A 15,008-nucleotide genomic window follows, 5' to 3' on the forward strand; every position below is an offset into this window, starting at 1 on the left:
GCTACAATTTACCCATAGGCTCTTCCCTTTAGTGAAAAGGTGGTTGTTTTCCAAGGAATATATCCTTATCTCCATATTTCTTTTTTTTACGTACGGTAGTTTTTTTTTCATACATATAAGCGAACATAAAAGTTTTCGCTTTAAATTCCCAACTTTAATTTGTCTTCTCTTAAATTTCGACTTAAAATTGTGTACTTTTGTCACCCAATTCTTTTACTTCGCTTCCGTCTGGCTATATTTTTAACTTAGACGATATGTCTAATTTTTGCAACCTGTATTTGTCTGAAATTATTTAAGTTTCTCCGTCCAAAAGTGTTTGTATTCTAAAAGCATTGTATTTTCCAGTTGATTTTTAGAGCACTTTTAGTTAAGTTTTGCGCCGCATTTTTAGCCCTCATTTGTTCATAAAAATGCAATTTTTACGATATACTGGTTTCAAATTTTATTCTAGATTTAATTACGATCCTTTTTGCCAAAGAAAGAAAGAAAATAATCCCATTGGCAAGGCTGAATAGCTTTGAATACGTTTTTACTTAGTCTGTGGTTTACTGATAAGCTTGAATTTGGTAGAATTACTAGAATGAATCTATGCTCATTACGGCGAGTTTTTTTCTGTTGTGAAAGGTTATGTTTTATTCTTAAATAAAAAGTGGATATTTTTAGTTTCTGTTAGGGTTTGACGTCTTGGGATTTGGGTGTTTGGGTTGGCACAGGTAAAAACCAATTGTTTAAACTAGGGATCTCCTGTGCCAATTCGTTTTCTCAGATCCAATACATCGCTAGAGTTAAAATTATTATCTTGAACAATGAACTGTGGTTTGCTTGTGACGATGGGGTTAATTTTTGGCTGATTTTTAATGGATTTTGTTGTTGGCTTTTACCTCCAGGTAAGTTTTTTTTCTTAGGTTATAATTTTTTTTTCGCGTTTCGTTTCCTTTACCTAGCATTCTTTTTGCTTTCTAAGCTTATTCTAAGTTTTGCTTAAACCTTTATAGCGCTTCTTTAAAATTTCTTCTTTTTTTTCTTTTTACCATTTGTAACTAATAAAAAAAATATTATATTAGACTATGACTCATTACAATAAGATTACAGCTAGCTTGTACATGTAGTGCACTTAATGTAAACTCTTGCTGTTTTTCTTATTAATATTATTTTTCAAAATTCTCAAAAAAAAACAGATTTTTTTTTTTTTAAATTATTCCCCAAAATAATTCTTTTCAAAATACATACTAAACGAATTGCCTTTTAATGCGGATTTCAAATATTTATAATTTAATTAGTTTAACTACACCTATTAAAAGTTACAAGTCAACTATTAACGCCACTGTGTAAGTGTTCCTGTGCTAAAGTTTTTGTTGGCTTCCTAGACACGATCTATTTGTAGACTAATTGGGATATCAGGGACTATTGGCTTCACTCTATTTGATTTCTACTGTCAGACCGTATTTATCTGATATACACTATCTGATATTTGACTAAACTGTACTGATTTATAATTAGACTAGACTTCAGGATGGTTTGTTATTGAGTAACCGTAAAAGCGGACCAGAATTATCAATATTAGCTATCCCAAAAGGATGCATTACCTTTTCTGTTTATCCTATTGTGGGCTTATATTCCTTGTAAGCAAGCATAACAGTTTTCATACACTGGTAGCTTTACATCTATATGGCTCAAAAGCAGCCATGGTTTAAAATTCAAATTTGAACTTTGTTCTGACTCATTTCGCGCAGCTAATTCGGAATTTGAACTTTTTATAACACCATTATTCAAATGAAGGTCCTCTGTGTAGGGAAAGGAGGCCCTTTTAAGACCTATATCCATGCTTCCATTTTCTGTGATTAACGGTTTCTTTCACCGAATTTCTCGCCTTATGCAGAGTTCCCATCAGAGCTGGGTAACAACTCTTTTTTGCTTCCTTCGGCGACTTTTGCTAAGCTTCCACATTTGTTTTCTTACTTATAACGTTACTTTTCTCGTTTTTTTCATCCCTTTCCTCAAGTACTTTAATTATATATATTTATATATCTTTTCCTTCCCTTTGCTTGTGAAACTACATAACTAACCTAGTATTTGTTAGCTTTAACAAAGGTAAATCTATTGCTTATTACGTCGTAAGATGCCATATTTTCGAAGCATCTCTAATCCTAAAACACTCGCAAATGGCAGCTTCTAACCTATGATTGTTTGGACCACAATTTATGTGCTTTCTTTACTAAATTGTAGCAATGTTATCCTTGAACAATAAGTCTAGCCTCTACCTGTAGTATGGCTGACTTAGGACCCTATTCGCTACTATTATGTCTAAAATTCTTTTATTTCTACCAACGTTTCATCGGTCCAATTAGAATTTTTTTTCTTTACGTATTATGTTTTATTTTATTCTTTTAATTCGCGGTACAAATACTTTATTATTTAGGTATATACGGCCCTACTACCCTGCAGTTATTACTAACACTAATAAAACTACTAACAATACGCATACTTCTAATTGCTAAATACTGAATACTATTTTTTTTTTCATTTTACAATTCTTGATTGAGGCTTTTCTCCATTTTTTTTATTGTACCCAACTCTTTGGAGGGATAAAAATCGATTTCTAATAGCCAAAGTTCGAGCAAAGCTGCTTGAAGTTTTGCTAATTCGAGCACCGCTAAAAGTGAAGTCCATTTACCTTCCTCTTTTGACAAAGCCATTTTATTTCAATCTACTATTTTTATCTAGCCTTCTCGACCCAGTTTTTCTAGCGACCACCAGTTGTTGTGAAGTATTATTTATGGTATTTGGGGGTTGTAGTCGTAGATGCCTTAATACTTCCTTTATAAGGGAGATAAACTCGGGCCCTAAGTTAATTAAACTTTTGGTAGCGTGCCTTAGGCTATGACCGAACCAATGAGGCGTACCGACTGGGGATGTTCGAGAGGCTAAAAATAGATCGTAGAGAGGTCGTCTAAAATACAATACTGTTATTCATTTACCATATAATAATCGGATATAATCTGTCTACTGGGACTGGCTGTCCCAAGTAGCCCACAAGTCTCAATAAAACAACAATAAAATATAAATAAGATACTTAGACACTTACAATGATAAGACAAAGTCCAAGGTATTTCTAATGAGAAAATAAACGGGCAGAGGTTCACCCGGCAAGTCAAAAGCTCTGCCTTCAGTCTCAAAAATCGGGGTATATATATGAAAAACCTAACCACGTCCTTCCGGTAAATTGACGCATTTAGCCAGGAAATTGGTTATTGAGCAAGTTCCCTCCAAGCCCAAACATTCCACGATTTGTGTCCTTATTTTAAAAAGTGGTATTTTGAAAACTTTATATTTGCGTCATATATATTTTTACTAATTTAATAATTAACTCAATTAGAAAGCTTTACCACATAAATGTATTGAAATACTTCATATAAATAGAAAAAGATAATAACACCACTTAAAATTACTGAAAACTAAGTTCCTTGCAGTATTTTTCACCCAAAGAAATTGCCTGGTGGGGTTGATGATGACCTGCCTTGCTTTTTCCACCTCTCTGCTGGTAGAAATCGGAACGTAACATTTTAGCTGTATAGAGAAAAAATTTAATTAATTCCTAGTTTTATAACGTTTAATCCTTTTCTTTCTTGTCACAATGGGTTCTTATTAAACATATCTGCTTTAAAGCTTATAAATAAACAAACAAATAAATCTTATAATGAGTAAAAATTAAATTGAAAATTCAATTTCAACTGAAAAAGAACTGAAATTACTTTAACAGAAGCTTGGCTACAGCCTTTTTCCCTCCGCAGGATTGATGGCCATGCGCTGGCATGATATATTCTGGGTCCCTTTAAGGCACATGTTTTCAAACGGTAGGATACGTTTCTCCAGTTGGTAGGTTAGTAACCACATTGGTATTCATGAGACCAAGTTTTAAGGGCATAGATTGTTTTTTCCTGTGCCTGACTGGTTTCAACTTTTAAATGTCACTTTCTCCATACTCTGTATCTTAGTGACATATACTTTACGTCCCACTGTTTTGGTCTTTTCAAACAGTTCGTGGTAACGTGGTAACGAACTCTAGGTAAGGAGCGACCCGGCTCAATAGTAACCGAAACTCTAAAAACCGGAATTTTGAGACAAGTAGATACATCAAAATAATTGGATTTTAATGCTGATTTCAAATATATAAGTTTCACCAAGTTTAGTTTTACCTATCGTGTTTCTTTGTTTGTTTGTTTGTTGTTGTTTTTTTCCAGTGGTGGTTATATCGATCCAGTAGTCCTAGATTATCGGGAGAGTGCTCATTGGAACGAAAATTTAAAGTTCTAGTGCCCTTTATAAGTGACCAAAAAAATTGGAGGGCAACCTTGCCCCCTCTCATGCTAATTCTTTTCCTGAAGTCACCCAATCAAAATTCTAATACAGCCATTTTGTTCAGCATAGTTCAAAATCTAATAAATATGTCTTTGAAGATGACTTAAATCCCCACAGTTTCCGGGGGAAGGGCTGCAAGTTATGAACTTTGCCCATCGTTTACATATAGTATTGGTTATTGGGAAGTATATAGACGTTTTCAGGAGGGTTTTTTTCTGGTGGGAGGGTCGGAAGTGGGGGTTACTTGTGAAGATCTTTCCATGGAGGATGTTTCCTTGGGGGAAGGGATATTTCTATGAAGGGATGCCTGATTTCCTGGCATTATTTAAAAAAAGATTAGAAATTAAATTAAAAAAACAAGTTTTTTCAACAGAAAGTAAGGAGCAACATTAAAAGTTAAAACGAACAGAAATTATTTCGTATATGAGGGGGTTCACCCCCTAGTCAATACCTCTTTCTTTACGCTAAATTTTTTTTTTTAGTACTTTCAAAAGAGCTATCTATTCTAATTAAACCTTTGTGATTCAGGGGTTTTTGATTCGAACAAAATTTGAACTTTAGCGTAAAGAGCGAGATATTCACTAGGGGTTGAGCCCCTTCATATACGTAATAATTTTTGTCCGTTTTAATTTTTAAGGCTGCTCCTTATTGTCAGTTGAAAAAATTTTTTTTTTTAGTTTAATCATCTACAGCGTCGAGTAGCAATGCTTCTTCGAGAAAAACAAAGCTTTCAGCTGTGTCCAGATCAAAGATCTGTTGGCTGCTAATTTTCTCTCCTTATCCTAAAGACTGTTGCAGAATGTTGTCCATTACAATAACAAATAGGCACGGTAATAGGATACATACTTGTTTGCGCCCTTATCTAAAAAAAACGCGTGTCCTCATTTTTTGTGCACACACAACATTCATTATTTCCATAGAGATCGGTTTTCATTTTAAGTAGATTATCACGTAGATTATCACGTATTTCGTGATGTTTCCACATCTTCCATAAAGCGTGTCCAATGGCATAGATAATTTTTGTCCCATTCCTGGATTCTCCAACCGCCAGTCTAAGAATGAAAGAAAACATCATAGGAAGATTTACCAAGTCGAAACTTGTGTTGTTCTTTCCTGAGGTATCAGTTTTAGACTATTCTTAGGCATTACAATATGACTGTGGCTAGTGTTTTAGTTGGCACAAATGTTAAGTTGATGCCTCTCTAGTTGAAACATATTAGCACATCACCCTTCTTGGAGAGTTTGCCTAGTATGTCGCTGATACAACCTTTTAAGATTTTTCCGTTATCCCACATGACCACTAGGAGAACAGTCCAAACATATATAAAGGCTCGAAAGGATTCCTTCTGCAGGTCTTCCATAATCCCATTACCATCGAATCCAGACGCAAGTTCATTTAAAAAAAAATTCAGAGCTTTTGTCACTCTTTCGGTGCTGGAGGGGGGTCGTGGGTAGCACTTACGTTAATTTGTAAGAAAAGTATATCCTGTACTTTTTCTGGAACATCAGGTCAGAGTCTGTTAAGAATTACTCTAAATGTAAAACCCATCTCACGTTATCTTTCTGTTGGTCTGAGATTATATTTCCATTTTCATCTTTTATAAGGAATGACCAATTTGTTTTCCTTCAAACTATTTGTTTGTTAGTCGATAGATCAATTTTGAGTCTGCTTTCTTAATAGCTTCTTCACCAAGGGCTGTTTCTTTCTTGATCACCGTTCTGTTCTCTTAAGTAGCATATCGTTTCACTCCCTTGTCCTCTTTTTTTGTGACGGGGATGTAACTGGGCTTTTTATTCAGAGTGCGAAGTATTCTGAATAGGTATTTGTGTCCCCTTGCACTTACTGATGTGTTTTTAGGTGTTATCCAATATCCATTATTCTTTTTTTCGTTTCTTGAAGCGAAGGATTGCCTTAACAACATCGTGATAGACACTCTTGACTGAGGTCCACAAGTTTTCAACATTAGAGGCATCAGCTCCGTCAAGCAGGTTTAACGCTTCGAATCTGTTGTGTAGTAATGTGCAGACGTTTTTACGGATGTCATGATCCTTCAACTAATCGGTGTTGTATTCTTTTTGTGTCGTAACATAAGCTTTTTGCTTCTGAGCTTTGAGTGTAATTTTGTTTTGGTTATCATCAAGATGCGATCCGAGTTGACATCCGCTCCTCGAAAGCCCTAACGTCGAATAGGCATTTTTTAACGTCTAGATTTTAGGGAATGGTAAATCTTTTTCTTTGTTCGGCCGTTGGGGACACCCCTGAGTACTTGTAAATTTTTTGTGTTCGAACAAACTCCAAACTAGCAGTGTTCCAATTTCGTTTATCTCCAATGCCGTGTGGGTCCAGAATTTCAGACCACTACTGGCGCTTTGCATCAACTTTAGCATTAGGTCGCCAGCTGCACACGGTACAACATGCCTGAGAATATATTTGGCGGCTGTTTACAGAACTGTAAGAAAACAACTTTCTCTTCATCATCAGCTTAGTTGTTCGGAACATAGCAGGCGACAATAATCATTTTGGCATGTTTAGATGTGAAGTGGGTGGTTATTTTACGTTCTGTCAATTGGGTTCCAATTTGTTATTGCTTTGCGTGCAAGTGGTGACATAAAAAGTCCCACTCCAGTAAGGTGGACGGAAGAGTGATTGCTCAAAACCATAGCATATTCACCACCAAACTTCCCTAATCAATTTCCGTCCACCTTTTTTCACTTATTTCACTAATCTCACCTCTTCATTAAATTGATCTGTCTAGTTTATCGTTTTCATATTCTGAAAGCCCGTCTTTAAATTCTATTTCTCAATCAAAAATTTGGTCTCAGGGCATGTGAGTGTTTTTTAGGGGCTGTGTCTTGAATGATGTATCTGGGCTGTTGTAGACATTTTGGTTGCAGGTGTTTTCCCTGAGGGTTGCCGCTCAAGATATTGGGTGTAGTTTGTAAGCCCAGAGCCTAACCCTCCTCATTTGCGAACTTTTGATTAGGATCGTCTTGCTCCCCCAGCCTATGTGAGGCAAGGATCCTTACATGGCCTTTAATACCGGGAAAAAGAAAAAAATGTAATTAAGGCTTTTGACACCTCAAAATCTAAATTATTTATAGGTTAACTTTGAAAATTATTCTGCTATATTTAAAAAGAGAAGTTTGATCTAAATCGAACTAGGTAACATTAGACATCTTGAGATTTGCTAGACAAATCGAGTTGAAACTTTCAGGTGTGTTGGAGGGAGGATGTTAAACTAACTCAATAGATTATTATGCGTTCAGGTTTCAAAGGAAAGTAAAGAGTAATGTGGAAACCTAAAATGAGCAGATATAAAGCATCCTAGGGACCTCCACAGCCACCTCTTAAGACAAATCCAATTTATTTTTTTTTTATTCTGAGCATTTTAGGTTAACTCTACAATGCAACCTTCCTCCTAAAAAAAAAGAAATGTGTTTCAAAGTGCAGTTTCTAAAAATTGTATTCTCGTCTGATTCAATACATAATCAAAAATACTATAAAATTTATAGTTTAACCTTAAAACTCAGTATTTATGCTTCAACTTTAAAAAAAACTCTTCTTCTCGTCTTAACGAGTAAAAGTAAAATCCTCGGGGGACCTCCGAAGCAATCACTACGGGTAAACCCCCAATTATGTTTTATGCTGTTTTTTTCGGCAAACAAATCAACCTTCTCCAAGTATATTTTCTCTAAGAATATTTTTAAATTCGTAATTTTTCTAATTTAATAGATAACCCCAAATGCTATTATATTTTATTTTAACTTTAAAATTCAATATTTATGCTTACAAAATCTTAGCAAAGGCAACGCTGTAGCGTTGCCTATAGTAAAGGCCATACGGCTCCAATGTTTTATTATTTATTTATCATTATTTTTTTATCCAGAGGCACTTCATATGAAAGGGGTCGTCGTAGAAACTTCAAAGGGGGCTCATTCGATTGGAAATCGATATTACTAGTGCCCTTATTAATAGTCTAAAATGATAGGAGGGCAACTAGCCCCCCCACGCCCATCATTCCCCCAAACACATCCAATCAAAGTTTTGAGATAGCCATTTTGTTCACTAGTTGATTTCAAGATAGAAAATATATTTTTGAGGAGGACACTCCCCCATAACCCTCAGGGCAAGGGTTTTAAGTTATGCCCTGGGGGCATATAATTTTTTATAGAAGGCGTTGTCGTAGAAACTTCAAAACTGGCTCATTCAATTGAAAATTCAAAGGGTTAGTGCCCTTTTTAATAGTCGAAAGTGATTGGAGGGCAAATAGCCCCCCCCCCCCGCCCATCATTTCCCCAAATACATCCAATCAAAATTTTGAGATAGCCATTTTGTTCAGCGTAGTTGATTCCAGATAGAAAATATGTTTTTGAGGAGGACACTCCCCCACAATCCTCAGGGAAAGCCTCCTCTCCACGTCCATCAATCCCCCAAACACATCCAATAAAAATTTTGAGATAGCCATTTTGTTCAGCGTAGTTGATTCCCAGATAGAAAATATATTTTGAGGAGGATACTCCCCCACAACCCTCAGGGCAAGGGTTTTAAGTTATGCCCTGGGGGCACATAAGGTTTTTATAGAAGGCGTTGTCGTAAAAATTTCAAAAAAGGCTCATTCGATTAGAAATTCAAAGGGCTAGTGCCCTTTTTAATAGTCGAAACTGATTGGAGGAAAACTAGCCCTCTCCCCACGCCCATCATTCCCCCAAACACATCCAATCAAAATTTTAAGATAGCCATTTTGTTCAGCGAAGTTGATTTCGAGATAGAAAATATGTTTTTAAGGAGGATACCCCCCCCCCCCCACAACCCTCAGGGCAAGGGTTTTAAGTTATGCCCCGAGGGCATATAAAGTTTTTATAGAAGGCGTTGTCGTAAAAACTTCAAAAAGGGCTCATTCGATTAGAAATTCAAAGAGCTAGTGCCCTTTTTAATAGTCGAAAGTGATTTGAGGGAAACTAGCCGCCCCCCCCCACGCCCACCTTTTCCCCAAAGACGTCCAATCAAAATTTTCAGATACCCATTTTATTAAACGTAGTTCTAAGATCTGGAAATTAGGTCTTAGAGGATGACAACTCCCCCAAGGCCCTCACGGCAAGGGTTGTAAGTTATTTCCTCAGAGCATATTAGGTTTTGTTCAGACAGCGCCGTTGTAGAAACTTCAAAAAGGGCTCAATCAATTTAAAATGTAAGGGGATTGTTCCCTTTTTAATAGTCAAAAGTAATTCTAAGGCAACTGACACCCCTTCCACGCTCACCATTTCCCCAAACACATCCAATCAAAATTCTGGCATAGCCATTTTGTTCAACGTAGTTGAAAGTTCTGGAAATTAATGCAGAACACTCCCCCCACGGTCTTCGGGGGCAAGGTTTATAAGTTATGCCCTGGGGGCATATATGGTTCTTATGGAAGGAATGTTCGGATAAACTTCAGAGTGGGCTCATTTGAATGGAAATTGAAAGTTATAGTTCAATTTTTAAGCGTCAAAATGTATTGGAGGGTAACCAGCTTCCCCCCCCCCCAAACCCTTTTTTCCCAAATGCATCCAATAAAAATTTCAAGATAGCTATTTTGTTAAAAATAGTCCAAAGATCATATAACAAAATTCCGGTGTTGACACAACCCCGCAGGGGCCGGGGGCGGGTGCTGTTGCTTATGCCTGGTGGTCGAATGTGGGTCTTGTGATTGAGATTCTCGTACTAACCACCATGGGAGCTCGCCTGTATTCATACTGAAAGTGTTAGCTCACTTTTAAGATTTAAACGAGTTTGGAGGGCCCCTATCCCTACCCCTTCCACGCCCTTTTTTCCTCAAGCCCATCACATAAGAACTTTGAGATAGCTTTTTTTAAAAATAGTTTAAAGACAATATAACGGAAACTCAGGGGTCAACAGAGCCCCCCAGGGCCCAAGGGCAGGTGTTGTAAGTTATGCCCTTGGGGAATATATGGTTCTGATTCAAAAGATGCTCGTAAAAAATCCAGAAATAGTTCATTTGATTGTAACTTGAATGATCTACGTAAGTTTTTTCCATTGAAGTGAGATTGGAAAGCAACTAGCCCACCCAAGCCCACATTCCCCCAAATACATCCAACAAGCATTTTGAGGTAGATATAAAGTTAACAATTTAACAGAATTACGTTAAAAAAAACTCAGGTGTCATCACAACCCCCCAAGACCTGGGGGCAGGAGTTGTAAGTTATGCCCTGGGGCATATGTTGTTCGTATGAAAAGGATGTTCGTATAAACTTCAGAGAGGGCTCATTTGATTGGATATTGAAAGTTCGAGCTCACTTTTTAATAGTCAAAAGAGATCCGAGGGCAGCTATACCCCAACCCATCTGATGAAAATTTTGAGATAGACATCTTGTTAAAAATAGTTCAAAGGTCGATAAAGATAAAATACAGTGTCAATATAACTCCCCAGGGCACAGGGGAAGGCGTATGCCCTAAGGGCATCTATGGTTCTTATGAGGGGATGCTCGTATAAACTTCATAGAGGGCTCATTTGATTGGAAGTTGAAAGTTCTAGTTCACTTTTTAAGAGCCAAGAGAGTTAAACTAGCCCCCCCCCCCACGCTCTTTTCCCCCAAATCAGTCCCTTACAAATTTTGAGATAGTCAGTATTTTGGAAACTTTTCAAAAATTAGATAACAAAAACACCGCCCAGAGCCCGTGGGATAGGCGTTGTAAGTGTTGTCCTGGGGGCGTTTACGGTTCTCATGAAAGGGATGCTCGTATAAACTTCAGAGGGGGCTCATTTGATTGGAAATTGAAAGTTCTAGTTCACTTTTTAAGAGTCAAAAGATAACCGAGGGCAACTGGCCCCCCCCCAGACACCCATTTTTCCCCAAGCCTATCTCATAAAATTTTTATATAAGCCATTTTATTAAAAATAGTTCAAAGGCCAGATAAGAAAAATCCTTTGTTAAAGGAACCCGCCGGGCCCGGAAGAGGGCGTTGTAAGTAAGGCTCTGGGGCACATATAGTTCTTAATGATGGAATGCTCGTATCAGCTTAAGAAAGTATTGATTTGACTGGAAATTGAAAATTGTAGTTTACTTTTTAAGAGTCAAAAGAGATCGGAGGGCAACTAGCCCCACCCCTCCTCCACGCCCTAAATGCATCAGATAAAAATTTTGAGATGGACATTTTGTTAAAAATGGTTCAAAGTTCTGATAACAAAAAACTCTGGTGTCAACACAGCCCCCAGGGCATGGGGGTAGGCGTTGTAAGTTATGCCCTGGGGGCATATATGGTTGTTATGGAAGGGATGCTCGTATAAAATTCCTAGGTGGCTCATTTCATTGGAAATTGAAAGTTGTAATTCACTTTTTAAGAGTCAAAAGTGATTGGAGTGCAGCTAGCCTCCCCCTGCACTCCATTTATTTTTTTTTCCCAGAGGCACTTCATATAGAAGGGGTCGCCGTATAAACTTCAAAAGGGGCTCATTCGGTTGGAAATCAAGAGTTCTAGAGCCCTTTTTAAGAGTCAAAAGTGATAAGAGGGAAAATGGCCCCCCAAGCACTTTTTCCCCAAATACATCTGATAAAAGATTTGAGGTAGCCATTTTGTTAAAAAATAGTTGAAAGATCATATAACAAAAACTCCTTTACGTGTGGTCATTTCGTTAAAAATAGTTCAAAGATCTGATAAGAAAAATTCCTGTGTAAAAATCTCCCCCCTCAGGGCCGAGGAAGGCATTGTAAGTATTGCTCTGAGGGCATATATGGTTCTTATGGAAGGTATGCTCGCATAAACTTGAGAGAGGGTTCATTTGAAGGGAAATTAAAAGTTGTAGTTCATTTTGTCAGAGTGAGGAAGATCAGAGGGCACTTAGCCCCTCCCATCTTCAACATCTTTGGGTGTATCGGCTGGATACAACAAGCCTACACAACTGACTTGTTACCATTTTGTTAAAAAATGGTTAAACCATAATATATTAAAAATCCAGGGTAAACATAACCCCCCCGGACCCCGGGATCGGCGTCGTCCTGTCTGCTCTGGGTATATATATGGTTCTTCCAGACGGGATACTTGTATAAACTTCAGAGAGGGCTCATTTGATTAAAAATAGAAAATTCTAGTTCAATTCTAAAGAGTCAAAAGCGAACGAAGCTTAATCTAGTCCCCCACGCCCTTTTTCCCCGAACCCATCCGATAAAAGTTTTGAGATAGCAATTTTGTTAAAGATAGTTCAAACATCAGATAATAAGAACTCCGAGGTCGACACAAACCCATTTTTTTACTTTGACATTGTTACTTTGACATCAGTTTTGATACTTTGACGAACATTTGATTTTTTTTTTAAGTTTGATTTTGAAACAAGGAATTTTTAAAAATTTGAAACTTTTTGCAGTCAAAAACGAACAAAAATCAATTAAAAAAAAACTTTCCAAAAAATAAGTTTTTAAAAGAAAAGTAAAGGCAATTTTAAACTTAAGCTCAGCAGATACAAATACCTTTTAAAATTCAAACTCAAAACGACCAGAAATTACTATTAAAGAATACCTGAAACCCAAAACGAACAGAAATTAAATAAGCAATCATAGCAAAAACATACAACAAGTAATTACATAAATGAATAAATAGATCTTAAAGCGAGTAATGCTTTGATTGAATATGAATATCAAGCTTAAAATAAAAAAAAAAATATTTTCCTATTCAAGTGCAAATGAAACTTAAAACGAATAAAAATTAAATAAACAATCAATGCAAACAAACATACAATAGATATTAATGTAAATTAATAAATAAACCTTAAAACGAGTGAAACTTAAATTGAATATGCAAATCAAGCTTGAAATTAACAAAAATCACCACAGACAAGGGTTTGGGTTTGACCTCCTTCTCTCATTGTAAAAGTCTAAAACCTACTGCGTCATTGGCGCTTTATGGAAAATCAATTTTATCACAAATATTTTCTTTTGTACTTAATATTGAAAATAAACATTAAAATTATAGCAAAATTTTGAACTGATGAGCTTTCAGCAATTAGCATCATTATACATAAAATATTCAGTTTAATTTATTAGTTCTTTTTAAAGTTGCTAAAGACGAATATAGTTTCCCTACAGACAAGTGTTTGGGTACTGCCTCCTTTCCTAACTGTAAATAAAAACCAAAAGCCTAATGCGTCCTTGGCGCTTAACTGAAAACGGATTATATTACAAATATTTTCTTTTCCAGTTCTTACAGTATTGAAAATAAAATCCATTTACAGTGAAATAAATTCTTGAACTGATGGATCTTTTAACAATTAATATCATTATTCATCAAATATTCAATTTGATGTTGTTTACACTTCCCAAGACTGTTCAAGATGCATATAGTTTTCAGTAAAGCGCCAATGACGCAATAGGCTTTATACTTTTACAGTGAGAAAAGGAGGTCATACCCAAACTCTTGTTTGTGGTAATTTTTGTTCGTTTCAAGCTTGATTTGCATATTCAATTTAAGTTTCACTCGTTTTAAGATTTATTTACTAATTTAAGTAGAAGGGCCTTATTGAGTCGTGACCCTACACCATATATGGGCATAGACTCCGACGCCCACACCAAATAAGGGCATAGCCTCCCTAGGGAGAACACGTGGTTAATGGGGTCAATGACCTCTTTTTCCAAGGTCGATTTGTTTGTTGTTTCTATGTGTAATAACTCCGGAACGAAGGTTGCACATGCGCATTGAATTCTAACGGGAACAATGTTATTGATCTAGAACTCGAGGGGGAAGTGAATTTCCGAGAACTTGATTGCATAATCGATCGTGAATGTCATAGTGTCCAGAAATAGTATTTGTTGTTGTTGCTCGAGCCAAATGTTATGACTTTCCAGGAAACAGTTAGATCACGTGTTTCCTTCTCAGCCAATCAGCGAGTCGGTTACATCCCCCTTCTCAGCCAATCAGAGGGCTGGTTACATAGTAGCGGTGGAGGGAATATAAAGAAAGGATTTTTTGTTATAGTTTTATTAGTCTGTGAATAGAATTCACTAAGTTTTTAGTTAACAGTATAATAACATGAGTGAACAAGTTGAGTTAGAAATATCCTTTTATTGCAACTGTTCTATTTGTAAAGGACATTTTCATGATTTTGAGTATTCACATGAACCTACTGAATGTTTAGATAGCTTAGAGGCAGAGACAGATGAGCAGAATCTGGAGGAAACGAGAAGAAAAATTATATGTGACATGGAGAGAAATTTATACCGATTGCAAGTAAGCTCAGATAAAAGAAGGATGGTTATGATAGAAAAGGAGGATCAAAAGAAGAGACTGGTAAAGGAGGACTTTCTCTATAGTGTAAAAGACAGCAGTGAAAACCCAAAGAAAAATGTGTATAGTGCAAGATATAACTCGGATTATTATGATGATTATGCTCCAAGAGAAGAGAAAAAGTGGCCCTTTAAGAGACAACATAAGACGTTATTCTATGGAATGGATTTTAAACAACGAAAACCGTGGTGGAAGAGTTCTCATAGATCATTTAACGATAAATCCCATTTTTGTTATGTATAATGAGTTTTATATTGTAATCATACAATAAATTTATTTCTGCTATTTTTATTTTCTCCTACTAGATATGTATAGAATAAGGACACCAGCAGAGACTTCTGTACATGAAGATTTTAGTTTGATTAGATCACCCAAT

The 15,008-nt window shown here is 36.3% G+C and overlaps 1 long non-coding RNA gene across 1 annotated transcript in view; it reads left to right on the plus strand.

Moving 5' to 3' along the window:
- Positions 1–655: 655 nt before the first annotated feature.
- Positions 656–15,008, plus strand: part of LOC148956815 (uncharacterized) — a 34,055-nt gene continuing 19,702 nt past the window's right edge. The window contains exon 1 of the long non-coding RNA XR_016141608.1: positions 656–887. This is a non-coding gene — a long non-coding RNA (uncharacterized LOC148956815). The remainder of the gene's footprint in view (positions 888–15,008) is intronic.

Source organism: Artemia sp. Qi Xiang Cuo, chromosome 1 (genome assembly GCF_049724085.1).
Source record: "Artemia sp. Qi Xiang Cuo chromosome 1, ASM4972408v1, whole genome shotgun sequence".
Lineage (NCBI taxonomy): Eukaryota > Metazoa > Arthropoda > Branchiopoda > Anostraca > Artemiidae > Artemia > Artemia sp. Qi Xiang Cuo.